This window comes from Hippopotamus amphibius, chromosome X, assembly GCF_030028045.1.
Source record: "Hippopotamus amphibius kiboko isolate mHipAmp2 chromosome X, mHipAmp2.hap2, whole genome shotgun sequence".
Lineage (NCBI taxonomy): Eukaryota > Metazoa > Chordata > Mammalia > Artiodactyla > Hippopotamidae > Hippopotamus > Hippopotamus amphibius.
In genome coordinates, this window is record NC_080203.1 from 74,574,263 (window position 1) to 74,581,690 (window position 7,428).

The following is a 7,428-nucleotide window of genomic DNA, read 5'->3' on the forward strand; positions in this document are numbered from 1 at the left end:
GTCAGGAATAGGGCTGGGGCCTTATTGGCTATTTTATTTATTTGTGACCTTGGACAAATAACCTCTCCAGAACGTGTTTCCTCCTCCTTGCTCCACCTAACTCGTAGAGTTATGTAGTAGTTCAGATAAGTGAGAGGATTAAAGAGGATTACACTCTAGTGTAAAATGCCAAATTAAGGTACCATATAGTTAAAATATCATATTATTATTGTATTAGACAGGTTGGTTCAGATTATAGGTGTGCCCTTTGGCTGCCACCATCAGCACAACAAGAAATCCAGGCAGGAATTCCTGGAGCAAAGAAGGCAGTTTCCTCCCCCACCTCTTATTTACCAGTTTTTAAAACTACTTTATTGAGGCATGATCAACACACAAAAAGCTGTGCATATTCAATGTATACAACTTGATGAATTTGGAGGTAAGTATATACCCATGAAGCCATCACCACAATCTGTGCCATGAACATATACATTAACTCCAAAACTTTCTTCCTGTCCTCTTACTTATTATTATTTTTTGTGTGATAAAAACACCTAACATGGGACTCCCTGGTGGTCTAGTGGTTAAGACTCTGTGCTTCCAATGCAGGGGGCACAGGTTCGATCCCTGGTAGAGGAAATAAGATCCCGCATGCCCCATAGCGTGGCCAAAAAAAAAAAAAATTCCAAGAACACCTAAAGTAAAATCTATCCCCTTAGCAAATACAATACAGTATTGTTAACTATGGGCACTATACTGTACACTGGATCTCTAGGACTTATCCATCTTGCATAACTAAAACTTTGTACCCTTTGATTAATACTTCCTCATTTCCCCCTCTCCTCAACCCCTGAAAACTACTTCTACTCTCTGCTTCTATGAGTTTGACTATTTTAGATTCTTCATATAAGTGATGTCATGTAGTATTTATCCTTCTGTGTCTGGCTTCTTTCACTTAGCATAATGTTATCCAAGTTCATGAAAAAGGACAGTTCTTTTTTTTTTTTTTTAAAGGACAGTTCTTAATAAGCAAATCACTCCCTGTTTCCTCCATTTTCTCTCCTGGCAGCCTCTCTCTATACACACACATTTATATCCAGATGAAATAAATTTTTACTAAAGGTCAAAGGTAGTCTTTAAAAGTTGTGAAAGACAGTCACAAAAAGATACCTTGAGTTACGTGAATGAAAATTCCCAAATTGTCTCCTTACCATTTCCCATTTGGACATAAAAAGATACTGAATTTGTCCTAGTCCCCTTCCTCAAATAACCCTAGATGGCCAATCAAATATCTCCCAGGCAACAAAGTAACATAAACGAATTAAATTACCAGACAGAAGACAATAGGGAGTTGTAAAGACTATGGGCAACTAGACAATGCATGCTCCATATGATGACATTTTTATTTAAAAATTGAGGCAACAATGAACCTGAACACTAAACCTTAAAAGACCTGTCCACTTTTTCAAAAGGTCACCCTAAAATAGCACTTGGTTGCTCTTTTGTCTCTTTCTTTGCCTACTGACACCAGCCAAGCCTAATATGTTTCCAACTCTCTGCACATTTTTCACTTAAAGGAAGTGGAGCCTGGCGGTAGCAGTGAGGACCACTCTGGATAGGGGAACTGGAAACTTGAATTTTAGCCTCAGCTCTGACTCTCATTTCCCAAGTGCCTGTTCCCCAGTAGCCCATCCTGAATATCCTGCCCAGCAAGTGACAGTATGTCTTTAAGCCTCAGTTTCCTTAACTATAGAAATAAAGGACTTGGATTCTGACCTCTCCTTTATGAAATCTTCCTCCCTTGGATTTGGCTCTAGCCTGATTAAAGCACTAAGATTCACGAGTTTTCTGTGACAGATCCAAGGGGGAGCCAAATTATCTAGATGCTATTTTAAGAAGTATCAACCTAGGCCTTACATCCCCAAGGGATAGCCAGATATCCATCCCTAAGACTAGACCAAAGGCAGGGTGTTGGTGGTGATGGGCAAGAGGGAGAAATAAGCTTTCAGAAAAAGTAGAAAGCAGGTGAAGCTGAATCCTTGCACCTCTCCTTTTCTGAAAGATGTATCCCTCTCAGGCACCCTGTCTACTCCCATCCCAACTACCTCACCTGACATCTAAACCTGACCCATTTCCCATTAATGAATGAATTGTAGACCATTTTCCCACTCAAGCAGCTATTTCAGTTCTAAAGAGCCTTAGAGATTATGTGTACAGCTCTCTCAATTTTCATCTAGGAAACTGAGTTCCTTAATATGGAAGTGATTTGCCCACATTCACACAGCAAGTTGTAGAACTGAAAATGACCTAATTCCTTGATCCATGTTTTCTACCACAACACAGTGAGTCTTCATCTCTGTTCTATTAATTAGGTGCCTTATGTTCCCATTTTCTTTCCATAAAGGGGGAGCAGTTAGATCTAGATCCAGGTTCAGTATACACCCTTTATGTTTTTACACGTAAGAACTCTTTCTACCAGTCTCCTCATTGGTTTACGTGTATGTATGTCACACTGGCTCCAGCAAAACTCATTTCCCTGTCAATGTCCCAAGTGTCCAATACGAAGAGGGAAAAGGGCTTCCCAGTGGCAACCTGGGAGGAGGACTCTGCCCATGGTTTGATTCCCTAGGTATTTAATGGACTGGCCCCCGGAAGAGCAATTGTTTCTGAAACTATTGGGTTGGCCAAAAAGTTCATTTAGGTTTTTCCATAAGATGTTACAGAAAACCCCAAATGAACTTTTTGGCCAACTCAATACTAAAAGTGAGATAGTGAGTTGAAAGCCACATATATAGGCCCAGATACCTCACAATTAAGGCTGAGTACTGAGCAAAAGGTCCAGAGATTCTAGATTGGGAACAGGAGATATTTCTTGTTTGAAACTTCCTTGGCATTGTTTACACCTTATGCCTATCTCACAAAGTGTAAAAGTGGTACACTTCCCACATTTCTGAATAAGGCCTTCAGATTTGTGTGGGTATTTTTACCCCAAGAAGTCAGTTTCTCCATTACTTGGAAAGATAAAACAAAATTAGAAAACTTGGAGTGACCTCCAAAACCGTATAGAATCCATGCAATGCCAAGAAAATCAGATGGGTTCTTTTCATTCAAGTATTTTAGTGTTTATCTCCACATTGATCAACTAACTGCCTATGAAAACATATTCTGTTTACACCATTCGATTAAACTCTTGGCCAGTTGTCTTACCAATATTATATAATAATCAAAGCATTTATTTCTTGGGCATTTGCTATGAGAGCAGTATTATGTTTAATACTAAGACTTTCAAGACATCGTATTTCAGAGTCTCATAATGTCTCAGTCATCTTGAGAAAATTCCCTTAGATAATTCTTCTGGAGTTGAATTGTAGGTAAGATTTAGTGGAAAAAGTGAATGTGAATATATTTGACTAATAAATTTAATTTCCTGTGAAATGTATAAAACTAATACACATCTTGCTCAAAAAATGCTAAATATTCAAAGATATTTCAGAAACATCTAAGAAGATGAATAATAGCTTCTTCATTTTATAAATAGTTCTGAGGCAGCTATGAAAATCTTTAGTCATTAAATTTCTGAAATCTATTTTAAAAAATGGTACGCCTCATTTTATGAAAGACAAAATAACCTCCCAGAGAGTTTCGGTATATTGTCTAGACACAGGATGAGATTGCAATTCCTACTGAATCCCAATTCACATCACACTTCCCTCCAGGCTTACCTCATAATTTACTCATTAAAAAATTTATTCATTACTCATTAACCAAAAAAAAAAAAAAGGCTGAGATACATGTATGAGTTCTACTTATCCTTGACTTCTATTTCTCTAGCTATTTCTTCACTCGGCTTAAGTGGATGGGTCATAATTTTCATTAAAAGACCTTTGATTTTTCCTTAGTCTTTTTGTTTTTTTTTGTGGACTTGTGGGATCTTAGTTCTCTGACCAGGGATGGAAGCTGCACCCTCAGCAGTGAAAGCACAGAGTCCTAAACATTGGATCTCCAGAGAATTCCCTGTTCCTTAGTCTTTAATGCCACAACCTTGATTTTAACAAATGATGCCACTTGTAAACCTGAAGAAGGAATGCAGAGGAGAGAAGATATAAAGAAAGGAGACTGAATTTGGATTCTCTTTATCTTTCTTCTTGGATTGATCTTTTTCTGATGAAGAGGAAAATTCCTACTCAGTTCAGTTTCCACATAAGCCTAGAGATTTGGGATTGTGCAGTGGGGGAAAGTAAGGGATGAGAGAGAAAAGATAGGAAAGAAAAGATGAATGAGTGAAGATAAGGAGTAGGTGACTGTGGGAGCAAGTGTGGGAAGTGAGCAGGGTCCAAGTATTAGGGTAGAATGATAGAAGCAAGTGCTAAGGTGAGTGTCAAGGAGTGGGAAGGGAGGTGGGGAGCAAGGAGAAATAAGTGCTGAAGGAGAAGCCCTAAGGTTTTAGTCCCAAGCGCTGCACATTTGAGCTACAGCAGCTCAGAAGTATGTGTGTTCGTGTGTGTGTGTGTGTGTGTGCATGCTTAATAGCTGGCATGCTTAATAGCTGGCATCCCAGAATTCTGTGCTCACTGGTACACTCAAAAATGAATTTCTATTCATGTTTTCCCAAGAATCAAAACAAGAGAAAATTAGTTAGATGTATCTTTGCAGTTTTGAACAGAGATTTACACTTGAGATTGGCCCCAAGAACTTCCAAAATGATGAGCAGCTGATCAGAGTATTAGTGGTGGAAAATTCTCCATTAGTAAATGTAGCCTTAAGGAATTTTCAGAGAAGATGTTCAGTGTTTATTCAGAGCAGAAACCTCCAATCTTCCTCAGCCAAAGAATTTGGACATGGAAAGATAAACTCAGCTTTGTCCTATCAACAGATTTTCTTCCCCCCAATATTTCCACCCAGGATGCCCCTACCTTCAGCTGTATTTTTCCAACTCAGGTATTTGGACACCTTTGCTCCAGGCCAGATCCTGCTTCCCTCGCACTTCCCGCTACAAACCAAACTCTCTGGATCCCAACCATATCTCATTCTACTTTTTTTTTAAGCTCTTTATTGGAATATAATTGCTTTACACTCTTGTACCAGCTTATGAGGTACACCAAAGTGAATCAACTGTATTTATATACATATCCTCATATCATTCTACTTCTCACTCTCACCTTCTTCAATTTATGCAGGAGAACAGAAGAATTGTCATCTTCCCTGAGCAAATCAATTGTTCCTTCTCATGGGCTGATGGTTTTGTTTGTGTTTACTCTGTCACTGACTATAAATGCTACCACTTCATGTACCTCCTGTTCACTGATTGACATGAGCCTCAACATCCCCATGCTGCTGGTAGCCAACAAGGAACCAGGGCCCCCTGCATTGGGGGCATGGGGAGTCTTAACCACTGCACCCCCACGGAAGTCCCTCATTTATTTTTAAAGTCAAATAAATGACCTTGCTCCTGAGATTTTGTTTGGGTTGCTCTTCTTTTCCTCGAGATGATCCCAGGTATTGAACAGCTACATGTAAAAGAATGAAATTAGAACATTTTTCTCATATCGTATACAAAAAATAAACTCAAAATGGATTAAAGACTGAAATGTAAGGCTGGAAATCATAAAACTCCTAGAAGAAAACATAACTACACTCTTTGACAGAAGTCTTAACAATATGTTTTTTGGACCTATCTCCTTAGGCAAAGGAAACGAAAGCAGAAATAAACAAATGAGACCTAACTAAACTTACAAGCTTTTACACAGCAAGGAAAACCATAAGCAAATCAAAAAGACAACCTACTAAATGGGAGAAAATATTTGCAAATAATATGTCTGATAATGAGTTAATATCCAAAATAAATAAACAGCTCATACAACTCAATATCAAAAAAACAAACAACCATATCAAAAATGGGCAGAAGACCTGAATAGATATTTTTCCAAAGAAAACATACATATGGTCAACAGGTACATGAAAAGATGCTCAATGTGCTTAATCACCAGAGAAATGCAAATCAAAACTACAATGAGATATCACCGCATATCTGTCAGAAAGTCTCTTATCAGAAAGACAATAAATGACAAGTGTTGGTGAGGATATGGAGAAAAGGGAATCCTTGTACACTGTTGATGGGAATGTAAATTGGTGTGGCCACTATTGAAAACAGTGTGGTGATTTCTCCGTTTTGGCTATCATGAATAATATTTTTAATTTCCTTCTGAAATTATTCATTGCCAGTGTATAGAAATATAACTGATTTTGTATCCTGCACTATTAATGAATTCATTTATTAGCACTAACAGTATTTTTCTGAGTGCTCTATGACTATATGTGTGTGTGTGTGTGTGTGATCATGTCACCTATGAGTAGAAATAAGCTTACTTCTACTTTTCCAGTATAGATGGCCCTTATATCTTTTTCTGGCTTAATTGCTCTGGTTAGAAATTCCAGGACAATGTTGAACAGTAGTGGTGGAAGTGAGCATCCTTGTTTTCTTCTTGATTTTAGGGGGAAAGCTTTCAGAATTTCACCATTGAGTCTGATATTAGCTGGTTTTTTTTTTTTAAAAAAATACCTTTTATTATGTTGAGAAAGTTCCCTTCTATTCTTAGTTTGCTGACTTTTCATAATGATAAAGCATTGGATTTTATCAAATGCTTTTTCTGCATTAAGATAATCATGTTGCTTCCTTCATTCTATCAATGTGGTGTATTACACTGATTGGAATTCATATGTTGAAGCACTCTTGCATTCCTGGGATAAATCCTGATTAGTCATGGTTGTAATCCTTTTAATATGTTGCTGGATTCAGTTTGCCAGTATTTTGTTGAGAATTTTTGCATTTTTGTACATAAGGAATATTGGTCTGTAGCCTTCTTTTTTTTGTGGTGTCTGTCAAGCTTTGGTGTCATGGAATGAGACAGAAGGTATTTCCTACTTTTTAACTGGTGCTAATTCTTCTTCAAACTTTTGGTAGATTTCACTAGTGAAGCCATCTGATCCTGGATTTTTCTTTATTGAAAGGTTTGACACTACTGATTTAATTGCCTTACTTGGTATAGGTTTGTTAAGGTTTACTATCTCCCCTTGAGCCAGATTTAGTAGCTTGTGTATTTCTTGGAATTTGCCCATTTCCTCTGGGTTATCTACATTTTTGGTCTTCAGTTGATCATAATAATCACTTATTACTATGTAACCATAGTAATCACACTATTATGTGATAGTAGTAATCACTTATTATAACCTTACAAAAATAAAAAAAGGTAAGTTTTTTTTTTTTTTAATTTCCGTTAGGCTGTAGCACTGTCTACAAGGTTTTTAAAAAATTATAAAACAAGGCCTATTTTCTCCCCTCTGACACAAGTAAGCCACAATAATTGTGCATGCTGCCACCCTCACAGCAGATGCCCAGCTGAGAAATGGGGAGTGGTAGGTGGGTAACCAAAAATCCCATAATGCTTTTTT